General features: G+C 47.4%; 1 protein-coding gene, 1 long non-coding RNA gene and 1 other non-coding gene across 12 annotated transcripts in view; 2 read left to right on the top strand and 1 right to left on the bottom strand.

The window, feature by feature from the left end:
- ACOT7 (acyl-CoA thioesterase 7) overlaps positions 1-14282 on the top strand; it is a 100052-nt gene that overhangs the window by 1130 nt on the left and 84640 nt on the right. The gene's annotated exons all lie outside the window — the stretch shown is intronic.
- Positions 1461-3521, top strand: LOC145506242 (uncharacterized). Its single transcript, XR_014053652.1, has 4 exons — positions 1461-2175; positions 2416-2500; positions 2819-2918; positions 3473-3521. It is a non-coding gene; the product is annotated as an uncharacterized LOC145506242 (long non-coding RNA).
- Positions 7866-7938, bottom strand: TRNAE-UUC (transfer RNA glutamic acid (anticodon UUC)). Its single transcript has one exon. It is a non-coding gene; the product is annotated as a tRNA-Glu (tRNA).

The raw sequence follows: 14282 nt of genomic DNA, 5'->3' as shown, positions 1-14282 counted from the left end.
GGCGGCCAGAACTCTTTGAGCCCTGGAGTGGGCGCCCGAGTGGGCGAGGGCTGCAGTTACGCAGTCCTTGCAGTACCCTGCCGAGGTTTTGGTGTGGGGGAGGCGGCTGTTAACAGGAAGAAGAGGAAATACCTTTCCCTTCTGACAGCTCAGAGCTAAGAACAGAGGATGATCCATTGAGCCCAGAAGCATCTTACAGAATAAGGGTAAAGGGTTCTTGTCAGGGGCCCACCCCAGCCTTCCTCCTCAGGTGCTGGTGGGTAGAGGGCCCGAGGATGCCCGAGACCTCGAGCCGGTTCATTTCCGACCGGAGCAGGGTAACCTCAAGGTTACCTTCCATTCCCTCGGACAGAACGGAAGCGGGTATTGAGCCTGAGCTGAGGAAGGGCGAGGAGTCTGGAAGGCTCAGCAGGCACTGGGCCTGCAGGCAGGGCCTGTGCTTCCTGCACCACTGACAGTTGACAGCACCTTCCTGTTTGGGCTCGGCTCCTCAGATTCTGAGGTTGGGCGTCACATTAACTTTGGGTTCAAGCCAAGTTAATTTCCTGAGGACATTGACATCTCCTCGGAAGAGACAAAGGCTAGGCGCGCGGTGCTGGATCCATGGGGTCCCCTGAACCCAGCCCTACTTCTGACTCAGTCGGAGGCCTGTACCGACCTCAAGGTCAGTTTTTACTTTTCTAGGGAGAGGAAATCTTTGAGGGAGCCTTGTGGCATTGATTTGTTATTGGCTGTGTGACTGTCCTGGCCCCACCTACTCCAGGTTAGGGGGATAGTAATTGAAGTAACTGATCCTAGGAGACAGACAGGCCTGGAATCAGGTCCTTGGGGTCAGTCTCTACCTCATAATGGCCAGGTGACCTTGGAGCTCATCATTTGCAAAGGGTTTGTTCATTATTTGCGTCTGGTTTGGTGTGCCCGGCATTTCCAGGAGGGTGGATGACAGGGATCCCAGGAGAGTCTTAAGGTCATCCAGCCACAGGAGGAGGGAGGGAGTGCAGCTCCTGACAGGTCTCCTGTCTCCAGACCCACCTGTTTTCCACCTGCTCCCTGCAAAAGCAGATACTGATTTCAGTCTACTCATGGAAGGCTGGGCTTTTATTTATTAATACTTCATCAGGATGGTGAATATCCCATCTATACATAGTACCTTTTTGAAAACCAGTTTCTAGTTAATAAACAGTTAAATAGTTAATAAATAGTCAATAAACAGCCTTAGGCACTTACACGTGGGCTCACACTTCTTGCTCATATAGTGCGTGCTTACCTGGCTGCCTCTCCGGTATTCACAATGGCACATTGTCTTGCATTGGGGACACAGGGGTGGGATCCCTGGCAGAGGTGAGCCTCAGGTGGCCAACACAGCTGTCAAAGAGAGTGGGAGGGGGTTGTGATGAGGTCCCTGGTCACAAGGGCTTGGCCCAGAGAAACCCCAGGACACTGTAGTGGAGGTAGCAGCAGGGGAGAGCCCTTTCAGGACATCAGAGCAGACGCCTCATGTTGAAAGAGGAGCCTTCTGGCCTAGAGCAGCCCAGCCATGAATTTAATTAAGTGTCCCTGGTTGCCTCCAAGGAGTGAAATGCCCCAAGGGAGGGTCCCCAGCTTAGGGAGTTCACAGTCTAGCAGGAGAAGATCCCACAACCCCCACCATCCTAGACAATTAAGAGTTGTCCTATGCTCTTGCTTCAGAAGGAGGTGTTGAAGGGAGAGGGGCTCTAAAGGCTGGGGAAGGCAGTGCCAGGCCTAGCTGTGAATATGGCCTCTGCCTCTTGGAAGCTGCCTAACTTTTTGATCCTCATTTTATCATGTGTGCTCCAGGTGCTAAACAAAGTATTATCCAGGGCCTGGCAGAATGGCTGCCACCTTGTAAGTAAACGGAAGCTCTTTTTGTCTGAGAAGCAGGACCCAGACTCAGGAAGCTGAGGGCCTGGTTGGAATCCCAGTTCTGCCTCTTGCCGGTGTGGGCTTCAGACCTCAGTATTCTTGTCTTGTGCCCATTGTTGCTGTGAGATGTGAAACCTTTGACACAGTGCTGGGCAGTTGTAAACAAAAGGAGCAATTTACCTCAGAGCCTGAACTTTGGACAGCAAGCCACTGCGGTGTGCTGTCTCCTTCTTCTTTTCTTTTTTGGATGCAACCAGGGATCAAACCTGTGCCCCCTGCATTGGAAGCAAGGTATCTTAACAGCTGGACTGCCAGGGAAGTCCCTGTACCCTCATTTTGATCAAGCCCCACATGAAAACTCTGCAACAGTATTTAAAGTCTCAGAAGAGCATTTTCTTTGGTTTTATTCTTAGAGATGCTAATTCACATTTTGTTAACAAATTGCTTTTTCCCTTGCTTGACGCAGAGTTCTAGAATGTCAGATGGGAATGACCCCTAGAAACTCCCAGCCCAACTCTTATCATTTTACAGATAGGGGAAAATGAGGCTCTCGGAGATTACAGATTTCGACCAGGGTGGCCTTGGACCCAGACAGCCAAGAGAGCGAAGGCAACTGGTGGGTTGTTCCCTGTCGGGTGTTCCATTGTGGTTTTTGTTTTGCCACACCTTATGGCTCGTGGGACTTCCCGGAGCATGAACTGGACCTGCATCCCCTGCAGGGGAACCACAGTCTTAGCCACTGGACACGAGGGAAGTCCCCCACTGTCATGGTTTGTCTACTGCTTAAGCTCTCATTCACATCTAGTTGTGAGGCTCAATCGTGGCATCAGCATGGGCCCCTAGTAGGAGCCCCTAGGTGTTGGTCCAAATGAAGTTGAAGGTCATGTCCCATACCAGGCTGTTAGAGAGTGATGGAGATGCTCTGTGTCTGCAGCGTGCTGGGCAATAGCCACAATTGACCACTGAGTGCCTGAAATGCGGTTGGATGTGGAGGAACTGAATGTTTAATTGCATTCGTTTGTTGCTGTCATTTGGTGAGTAAGTTGTGTCGGACTCTTGCGACTCCATGAACTGTAGTACACCAGGCTTCTCTGTCCATGGGATTTCCCAGGCAAGAATACTGGAGTGGGTTACCATTTCCTTCTCCAGGGGAATCTTCCCAACCCAAGGATTGAACCTGTGTCTCCTGCACTGGCAGGCAGGTTCTTTACCACCGAGCCACCAGGGAAGTCCCGCATTTAAATTTGTTTAAACAGTCTGGCTTCCTGTGGCTGGTGGCTACCTTATGGGACAGTGCAGTAAGGAGAGGAATTTAAAAACCAGAATTCCTGGTATGTCTCTGATGGCAGGGTTTCCTAAGGGAAGCTTGGGGAAACTTTGTGGGGACTGTAGTTAGCTCTCCAGCAACAGAGCCAATGGAGGGAGACCTTGCCAGGGACATAGCCTCCCAGGCAGGTAACCTGGAATCCTGTGTTTGTAGGTAGATGTGTCAAGTCTGCAAGGTTTTCTTTTGCTTGCCTTGCTTTTCCATGTAAATCCGCTCCCAACTGTCTTCAGCTCAGGGACTGCTTGTTTTCTCTTGTGCCAGGAATGCCCAGCAAAGCACCTGATGCCAATAAAGATGAATGGAATGGACCTGAATTTTAGTACAATTACACCTCATTTTATTGCGTCTCACTTTATTGCGTTTTGAAGGTTGTTGTTCATTGTTTAGTAGCTAAGTTGTGTCCGACTCTTTGGGACCCCATGGGCTGCAGCATGCCAGGCTTCCCTGTCCTTCACTATCTCCTGGAGTTTGCTCAAATTCATGTCCGTTGAGTCGGTGATGCCATCCAAGCATCTCATCTTCTGTTGCCCCCTTTTCCTCCTGCCTTCAATCTTTCCCAGCATCAGGGTCTTTTCCAATGAGTCAGTTCTTCACATCAGGTGGCCAAAGTATTGGAGCTTTAGCTTCAGCATCAGTGTTTCCAATGAATATTCAGGACTGATTTCCTTTAGGATTGACTGGTCTGATCTTGCAGTCCAAGGGACTCTCAAGTCTTCTCCAACACCACAGTTCAAAAGCATCAATTCTTCTGTGCTATACCTTCTTTATGGTCTAACTCTCATATCCATATGTGACTATTGGAAAAGCCACATCTTTGACTATACAGACCTTTGTCGATAAAGTGACTTGTCTGCTTTTTAATATGCTGTCTAGGTTTGTCATAGCTTTTCTTCCAAGCAGCAACCGCCTTTTAATTTCATGGCTGCAGTTACCGTCCCCAGTGATTTGGGAGCCCAAGAAAAGAAAATCTGTCTCTGTTTCCATTTTTTCACCATCTATTTGCCATGAAGCGATGGGACCAGATACCACGATCTTCGTTTTTTGAAGGTTGAGTTTTAAGCCAGCTTTTTCACTCTCCTCTTTCACCTTCATCAATAGGCTCTTTAATTCCTCTTTGCTTTCTGCCGTAAGGGTGGTGTCATCCGCATATCTGAGGTTGTTGATATTTTTCCTGGCAATCTTGATTCCAGCTTGTGATTTATCCAGCATGGCATTTTGCATAATGTACCCTGCATATAAGTTAAATAAGCAGGGTGACAATATATGGCTGGTGGTGTTGTTCAGTTGCCTAATTGTGTCTGACTCTTTTTGACCCCCATGGACTGCAGCATGCCAGGCCTCTCTTTCCCTCACCATCTGCCAGAGTTTGTCCAAGTTCACATCCATTGCATTGGTGATAGGTACAGCTGGTAGATATGCCAATAAAGATGAATGGATGCACCTGAATTTTAGTACAGGTACACCTCATCTTATTGTGTCTCACTTAATTGCAGTATGAAGGTACTGCATTTTTGTTGTTGTTGCAAATTGAAGGTTTTGTGGCCACTTTGCATTGTCAGGTGATGGTTAGCAATTTTTTTTAAAACATTTATTCATTTTTTTTGCCACATTAGCATTTTTTAAAAACATTTATTCATTTATGTGGCTACATTGCATCTTGGTTGCGGCATGCGGGCTCTTTTTTGTGGCACCTAGGCCTCTCTTGTTTCAGAGCATGGGCTCAGTAGTTGTGGTCCACAGGCTTAGTTACCCCAAGGCATGTGAGATCTTAGTTCCCCAACCAGGGATCAAACCCATGTCCCCCGCATTGCAAAGCAAATTCTTAACCAGTGGACCACCAGGGAATTCCTGAGGGTTAGCAATTTTGGTGATAGATTCTTTATAATTAAAAATTTTTTTAATTGAAGCATAGTTGTTGTATAATATTATACAAGTTACAGGTATACAATATAGGTGGGCTTCCCTGGTGGCTCAGCAGTAAGGAATCCACCTGCAGTATAGGAGCTGCAGGAGACGCAGTTTTGATCCCTGGGTTGGGAAGATCCCCTGAAGGAGGGCATGGCAACCCACTCTGGTATTCTTGCCTGGAGAATCCCAGGGACAGAGGAGTTTGGCAGGCTACAGTTCATTGTGTCGCAAAGAGTCAGACACGACTGACTTAGCATGCATGCATATACAATATAGATATGCAATTTTTAAAGGTTATACTCCATTTATGCAGTGTAGTCAGTGCTCAGTCGTGTCCAACTCTCTGCGGCTCCATGGACTGTAGCCTGCCAGGCTTCTCTGTCCATGGAATTGTCCAGACAAGAATACTGGACTGTGTTGCCCTATCTTCCTCCAGGAGATCTTCCTGACCCAGGGATGGAACCTGTGTCTCCTGCATTGGCAGGTGGATTCTTTACCACTAACACCAGCTGGGAAGTCCATACTCCATTTATAGTTATAAATATTGGCTATATTCCCCATGCCGTAGGTATAAAATAAAATGTATTTAAGTTAAGGTGTACACTGTTTTTTTAGGAATAATCCTATTGCACATTTAATAGTGTAACTTTTGTATGCACTGGAAACCAAAATAGTCATGTGACTTGCTTTATTGCGATATGCATTTTACTAGAACTGAATTCACAATATTTTCGAAGTAGGCCTGTTTGGAATTTTTTCTCCTCGGGGCTTTGTCTTTGGGCTCACAGCAGAGTTAATGAAAACACAGAATCTGAGTTACAGAAACCACACTTGAAGGTAGTGTTCTGGGACATTCCATAAGATGATGCCCAGTGCTGGCTCCCTTCCTGTGGAGATGTGGGCGCTGTGGGTGAAGATGCAGTCTTTGCAGCCCAGGGAGCCTGTGGTGGGTGAGGCTGTGCTCACCCACCATCCCACTTTTGCCTGTAAGCTGGCCAGGCGGCCCGGCCTCACCCTTGGCTCAGCACCACCACTGATCAGCTCCCTGGTTTCAGTCAGGCCAGGAGTTGTGTTCCCCTGTGGGTGGGCCTTCTCTGGGGAGGGGGTCCCAACCTGGGGTGGTGACTATGTTGTATACCTCCTGGTCCACTTCCTTTAACTCTCAGAGGTATCCTGAGGAGGAGGGTAAACTCTATGGTCACGCACTCACGGGCTACCTACATCTGACCAACAGAGGAAGCTTGTTATAAATCTTGATTTTCTGCATGCAAATGATGCTTCAGTAGAAAATCAACAAAATCTGATTTTAGAGCATTTATGAGATACTTGGGGAAACTTGACTAGTCCCTTGATAGTTGAAGATACTAAGGAATTTCTGGGTTTTTCATTGTCCACGCCAGGAGGCCTGTGGGACCCTAGTTCCCAGACCAGGGATCGAACCCACACCCCCTGCAGTGGAAGTATGGAGTCAACCCCTGGACCACCAGGGAAGTCCCTCTGAACTTTTTCATAACTACCCAAAGCTGAAAAGAACTCAGATCTTCATTGTCGGATAAAGAGATAATGAAAACTACTAGGCAACAGCAGCAAGAATCACTGATACACATACACGTACACAAAACTCAAAGAACTACACTGAGTATCTGACTCCATTGATGAGAAATTTTAAAAAAGGCAGAACTATAGTGATAGAAAGCAGACCTTTGTGCCAGGGGCCAGAGCTGGGGGGAAACCAAGTGCAGAGGGGCAGGAGGGCACTTTGTGCCGTGTTGGAAATGTTCCATCACAGCTGTGGTCCCTTACACAGGTGTGTGGTGGGAAGGGGGACCCCTTAAGGCCAGAGCCCGAGAACAGGACTCTTGTCTAACACTTGGAAATGAACTGTCCGAGGAGACACACGAGCTGACACAAAGCAAGAGATGTTATTGGGAAGGGGCGCCTGGGTGGAGAGAAGTAGGGTAAGGGAACCTAGGAGGACTGCTCTGCCCCGTGGCTCACAGTCTTGGGTTTTATGGTGATGGGGTTAGTTTCTGGGGGGTCCTTGGCCAATCAAACCCTCCTAGTGGCACACAGGTTGCTCAGGCAAGATGGATGCCAGAGAGGATTCTGGGAGGTGGTCAGACATGTGGTGTCTCCTTTTGACCTTTTCCGAGCTCTTCTGGTTGGTGATGACTTATTAGTTCCGTGTTCCTTACAAGGCCCTCCTGTCATAAAATAACTCACACAAATGGTGACTATGGTTGTCTGGCCAGGGTGGGCGGTTTCAGAGTGTGCTTTCCATAACAGGTGTATACATCTTGTCAAAAGTGAACTGTACGTTGAAAGTAGGTGATTTTACGGTACACACATTGTACCTCAGTAAAGGTTATTATTATTTTTTAAAAAGCCATAACTACAATGCAGTTACCTTACCTTAAGAAAAAAAAGAGGAATTCTCTGGCAGTCCAGTGGTGAGGTTCTACATTCTGTGAGGTGCAGTCAAAAAGAAAAGTGTTCACAATTGCAGATTTCAAAACGTTTCGAACATAGCTGAGGAAACGAGCACTTACTTGATATTTAGTGCTATTGAGAGGATTTCCTTTCTGGTTGGTAAATGGGATGCTGCCTGATTCACAAGCTGTTGAGTAAAGCCAATCAGAAAAAGTTATATCAATGAATTTGTATTATGTTTTAGGTGGGTAATTGTTTTGTGGTTCTGTTTTTATTTTTATTCTTTGGCCCTGCGGCATGGCTTGTGGGATCTTAATTCCCTGACCAGGGATTGAACCTGGGGCCTTGGCAGTGAAAGTGCCAAGTCCTAACCATTGAACTGCCAGGGAATTCCTGTGGTCCGGTTTTTAAACAGAGTCTTCATCTCTTGGAAGGAATGCTGAAATATTTACGAATGCCAAGCTGTGCCCTCTGAGATTTCCTTCAGTCTTGTTACCAAGTCCAAGCTCGCTCTGCTCATCACACAACAGGCCAGTGAATTCGAGAGATGAGGTGTTGAGGCAAGGAAAACGACTTTATTCCGAAAGCCAGCTGACTGAGAAGACGTCAGGCTAGCGCCTCAAAATAACCATCTTTTTGAGGTCTGGATGGCAGGTTCTTTTACACATCAGAGAGAAAGAAACAATGAGGAACTAAAGTCAAAGGCAGAATAGAGAGGGAGAGGCAGTGGGGAAGTAAAGTGAAAGGGTCTTCAGTCTTGCGAAACATCTCCAAGGGAATGGGCAGCCTTAGAAGGGATGTGTTAATCTCTTCTATTCACAGCTTGTTATTGTTCAGCCTTTCAGTTGTGTAGACTCTTTGTGACCCCATGGACTGTAGCATGCCAGGCCTCCCTGTCCATCACCAACTCCCAAAGCTTGCTCAAACTCATGTCCATTGAGTTGATGATGCCATCCAACCATCTCATCCTCTGTTGTCCCCTTCTCCTACCTTCAATCTTTCCCAGCATCAGGGTCTTTTATAAAGCATTGGCTCTTCACATCAGGTGGCCAAAGTATTGGAGCTTCAGCTTCAGCATCAGTCCTTCTAATGAATATTCAGGATTGATTTCCTTTAGGATTGACTGGTTTGGTCTGGGACAAACTATCTCTCCAGGAGCTGAACAAAGGCTCTTTAGTTTACAGTCAAGCAGAGGGGCAGGGTCTTCCAGGCACGCCATTAAGTATGATTATAATAACAAAAGCAATGGAAAGCAAGTCAAAGAAACAGTTGCCAATGTGGAGTCAAAAGAGGCTTCTTCCCTGCATCAGTCACACCTGGAAGCAGGAGGGGAGCCACAGCCCACCATTTGAAGCTGTTTGCTAGGAACCTTGGAACCTACTGCCTTCTCTCTACTCGAGAAAGCCTCTTAATGTTTTCCACATTAAAGAATAAGAAGGAGGGACTTTCCTGGTGGTCCAGTGGTTAAGAATTCGCCTGCCAATGCAGGGGACACGGGTTCCATCCCTGTCCAGGAAGATCCCACATGCCACAACTAAGACCCGGCACAGCCAAAGAAAAAGAAGTAAAAAGTAGTCACGGCTCCAGACCTATTGCTTCTGTTTTTTGGGAGTCCGGGGCGGGGAGCCTGAGTCTTCCTTGGATCTCCGCTGGAGCCTCACGTGGTGACCGCGAACTTCCGCCCTGCGGTGGCGGCGTCTTGCTCACTTGAGCCGTCTCGGGACCCTTGCGCTAGCTGGCAGTTGCCCAGCCTTCCTGTCCACCTGCTGTGCCCTTCCAGGCCCTTCCAGCTGGCGGAGGAGGGGGAGCGGTGCTGCACCTGCCTGCCTGCCTGATTGATGGTCCTGGAGATGGAACCTTGGTGGGCGTGGTTTACAGCCCCACCCATTTCCTCCAGTTCCACGCACCGGCTGTGGTCCTGTGGATACCTTCATCCTTCGTTTGCTCATCAGACAGCCCGGCTCAGTGACTTCATGCTGGGTCACAGATTCTTTGTATCTTGGGCCCTGCAGCCTGTGAGAGCCACGGCAGCTGCCAGCTGCTGGGAGGAGGGGCGATCCCGGGAGTAGGTCCTCCGGGAGTGCGAAAGTTGCAGCATTCCTGAGCGTAGGGGCGGTCCCTTGAAGGCAGAGAGGCGGTAGCTAAACCCGATGCTTTCTCAGGGTGAGCAGTCTGGGCTGCTCTCCGCAGGATGAGGCTGCTCACCCGGGCTCTCTGCCTCTGTGAGCTGGGCAGGCAGGCCGCCTCCAGGAGGCCAGTTACTGCCCAAGAGTGTCGGGCCCAGGAGCTCCAAGAGGCCTGAGCCGAGATGCTGGACTTCCATCCAGACCGTTGGAACCAGATCTGCTCTGTCGTCTAAACTTGTTTTCATTACAAGGTAGGATGACAGGGACACTGTGTGCCCTGACCCATGCTAGGCCTTCGGCGTCCAGCCCAGACCATGTGACTCAGGATTTCTTGGTAAGGGTTTGGAGTGGACAGTGGGTGCTGGGTGTTGTGAACTGCATGTTTTGTGGGATTGAGCATGCCTCTCTGTGTGTGCATCTTCAGTGGAGACCTGGCATGTTTTTCCTCAGGGACCCCACTCAGCTTTGTTGGAGGAGGTGGGCTTTGAGAGCTTGGGGTGAGCATGGAGCTCAGAGCACCCTGAGAATGAGATCGGAGCAGGCTGCTGGGCTGGCAGGTCTCTGCCTGTGCTCAGGCTGCCAAAGGGGGCTGCCAAGGAGCAGGGGGCTGCAGGTGTCTGCTCTCCTCGCCCCCTACTCTCCCCACATTGAGCTGGGATTTTTTTTTTTTTTTTTTTTGGACTTGCTGAGGGAGGCAGGAGGAGCTGTCCTCATGTGATTGGCTAATCCTCTGGCGATGTAGTGAACTTGGGAGAAACCTCCTCCAGTGGGTGGATTCTGGTCCTTTGTACCAGCTTTATTGAGTTGTATTTCGCATCCCATTAATGCATCATCCATTGAAGTATGCAGTTCAGTGGTTTTTTGAACATCCAGAGTTGGGCAGTCATTACCGCCACCAATTTAGAACATTTCTGTGACCTCTTTGAGAAAACCCATCTCTCTCCATTCCCCCTAGTCTATTTTCCATCTCTATAGATCTCCTTGTTCTTGACATTTCATGTCACTGGAGTCAAGTGATGTGGTCTTTGTGTCTGGTTTCTTTCACTCAGCACCATGTTTTCAATGTTCATCCATGTTGTCACACATGTCAGTATTATCCCTTCATAATACTCCACTTATGGATATGTACCACCTTGTTTATCCATTCATCAGCTGATGCATATCAGTGTCTCCAGCTTTTTGACCTTTATGCATAAATGTTCCTGTGAACACTCCTGCGGACATTTTTGTGTGGATGTATGTTTTTATTTCTCTTAGGTGGCATCATAATGAAAGGTTGTTGCTGAACTACGAAAAGATGCCGGGATTCTTGGCCTCTGGAGGAGAAGAATTCAATCCGGGGCCAGAGACCAGGCTTGATCGCTCAGAGCTTTTGTGCAATAGAGTTTTATTAAAGTATAAAAGGGATACAGAAAGCTTCTGACACAGACGCCAGAAGTGGGCAGAAAGAGTACCCCCTTGCTAGTGTTAGCAGTGGAGTTATATACTCTCCAATTAGTTATTACACTGAATCAAAAGAATGTCTGGATGTTGTAAAAACCTCACTAGACCTACTCCCATAATTTACATTTTAAGATAACAGGATTAGCCAGAAGGTTTTTTCCAGAGACTGTCCTCAAGCAGGATACATTATTATATAATCCTAAGGAATGTAGAGGGGAAAAAAAAGTTTGTCCTTTCTTCCTCCTTGAGAATTCCAGACCCCTCTCTCCTTGGGGACCTCTGGACTTCTTATCAACCTGCCTAGGAAATAACTCTCTCAATAAGAAATGTGTATTTGGTTTTTGTTCCTAGGTCTTGGCACAGAGCTCCTAAAACCCTTAACATTCCCTGGGTGGTAGGGTGGAAGGGAATATCTTTTATCCTCCTGGCAAGTTCCTAAAACCCTTGGGAAAATGTTGGAAAACCTTGGATAGAGCATCTTTTGTATGCTAAGGAGATGACTAGTGCTTTGTGACCCAGAGATAGCAGTTTTAGGAAGGCGCTGGTCTTTGGAAAGACTTTGGCAGTATTGGAGGGGTGGGACTTTCAGCCCCACCCAAGACCTGGGGGTTGGAGGAGAGGGCTTTGGGGGTTAAGTTAGTCACTAGAGAGTATATCAGTTCAATTCAGTCGTGTAGTCATGTCCGACTCTTTGCAACCCCATGGACTGCAGCATGCCAGGCTTCCCTGTCTTTCACCAACTTCCAGAGCTTGCTCAAACTCATGTCCATCATCAAGTTGGTGATGCCATTCAGCCATCTCATCCTCTGTCATCCCCTTCTCCTCCTGCCTTCAATCTTTGCCAGCATCAGGGTCTTTTCCAGTGAGTCAGTTCTTTTCATCAGGTGGCCAAGTACTGGAGCTTTAGCTTCAGCATCAGTCCTTCCAATGCATATTCAGGACTGATTTCCTTTAGGATTGACTGGTTGGCTCTCCTTGCAGTCCAAGGGACTCTCAAGAATCTTCTCCAACACCACAGTTGAAAAGCATCAATTCTTTGTCACTCAGCTTTCTTTGTGGTCCAACTCTTACACCCATACATGACTACTGGAAAAACCATAGCTTTGACTAGACAGACCTTTGTCGGCAAAGTAATGTCTCTGCTTTTTAATATGCTCTCTACGTTTGTCATAGCTCTTTTTCCAAGGACCAAGCTATCTTTTAATTTCATGGCTGTAGTCGCCATCAGCAGTGATTTTGGAGCTCAAGAAAGTAAAATCTGTCACTGTTTTCATTGTTTCCCCATCTATTTGCCATAAAGTGATGGGACTGGATGCCATGATCTTCATTTTTTGAATGTTGTTTTAAGCCACTTTTTCACTGTCCTCTTTCACCCTCATCAAGGGCTCTTTAATTCCACTTTGCTTTCTGCCATAAGGGTGATGTCATCTGCATATCTGAGATTATTGATATTACTCTCGAAGTCTTGATTCCAGCTTGTGCTGCCTCCAGCCCAGCATTTTGCGTGATGTACTCTGCATATAAGTTAAATAAGCAGGGTAACAATATACAGTCTTGACGTACTCCTTTCCCAATTTTGAACCAGTCCATTGTTCCATGTCTGGTTCTAACTGTTGCTTCTTGACCTATATACAGATTTCTCCAGAGGCAAGTCAGGTGGTCTGATATTCCCATATCTTGAAGAATTTTCCACAGTTTGTTGTGATCCACAGATTCAAAGGCTTTAGCATAGTCAATGAAGCAGAAGTAGATTTTTTTTGGAATTCTCTTGCTTTTTCTATGATCCAACAGATGTTGGCAATTTGATCTCTGGTTCCTCTGCCTTTTCTAAATGCAGCTTGAACATCTGGAAGTTCTCGGTTCATGTACTGTTGAAGCCTAGCTTGGAAAATTTTGAGCATTAATTTGCTAGCTTGTGAGATGAGTGCAATCGTGGGGGAGTTTGAACATTCTTTGTCATTGCCTTTCTTTGGGACTGGAATGACGACTCACCTTTTCCAGTCCCGTGGCCACTGCTGAGTTTTCCAAATTTGCTGGCATATTGAGTGTAGCACTATCACAGCATCATCTTTTAGGATTTGAAATAGCTCAGCTGGAATTCCGTCACTTCCACTAGCTTTGTTTGTAGTGATGCTTCTGAAGGCCTGCCTGACTTTGCATTCCAGGATGTCTGACTCTAGGTGAGTAATCACAGCATTGTGGCTATCTGGGTCATTAAGATCTTTTTGTGCAGTTCTGTGTATTCTTTCCTCGTCTTCTTAATATCTTCTGCTTCTGTTAGGTCGATACTATTTCTGTCCTTTATTGAGAGCATAGTATAGTGTTAATAGCTCAGTTGTGTCTGACTCTTTGCGACCCCATGGACTGTAGCCTGCCAGGCTCCTCTGTCCATGGGATTGTCCAAGCAAGAATTGGAGTGGGTTGCCTTTCTCTTCTCCAGGGGATGTTCCTGACCCAGGGATGGAACCTCAGTCTCTGGCATTGCAGGCAGATTCAATCCTAAAGGAAATCAACCCTGAATATTCATTGGAAGGACTGATGCTGAAGCTCTAATACTTTGGCCACCGGATGTGAAGAGGCAGGTCATTGGAAAAGTTCCTGATGCTGGGAAAGATTGAAGGCAAAAGGAGAAAGGGACAGCAGAGGATGAGATGGTTATATAGCATCACTATCTAATGGACATGAATGGACTCAATGGACATGAATTTGAGCAAACTCCAGGAGATAGTAGAGGACAGAAGAGCCTGGTGTGCTGCAGTCCATGGGGTTGCAAAGGGTCAGATGTGACTTAGCAACTGAACAACAACAACAAACATAACCCTGAGTCCTGAGTCTTGTGAGGTGCTCCAGAGAACTTTCCAGCCTGAGGAGGGGTCACGTGCTCAGTAGTGTCCAACTCTTTACGACCCCATGGACTGTAGCCCGCCAGGCTCCTCTGTCCCTGGGATTTTCCAGACAAGAATACTTGAGTGGGTTGCCATTTCCTCCTCCAGGAAATCTTCCTGATCCAGGGATTGAACTCAGGTCTCCTGTGTCTCCTGCATTGGCAGGCAGATTCTTTACCACTGAGCCTTTGGGGAAGCCCTAGGAGGGGTCAGGAATGAATCCAATTGTATTGCGCCTGGCTAATGGCTAAGAGTTGGAGGAATGGCTAGTGTGAGGAA

This window comes from Giraffa tippelskirchi, chromosome 5 (genome assembly GCF_054371585.1).
Source record: "Giraffa tippelskirchi isolate mGirTip1 chromosome 5, T2T-mGirTip1v1.2.pri, whole genome shotgun sequence".
In the NCBI taxonomy this organism is placed as follows: domain Eukaryota; kingdom Metazoa; phylum Chordata; class Mammalia; order Artiodactyla; family Giraffidae; genus Giraffa; species Giraffa tippelskirchi.
Note: the sequence above shows the minus strand (reverse complement) of the source record. Positions and strands in the feature narration are given on the sequence as shown.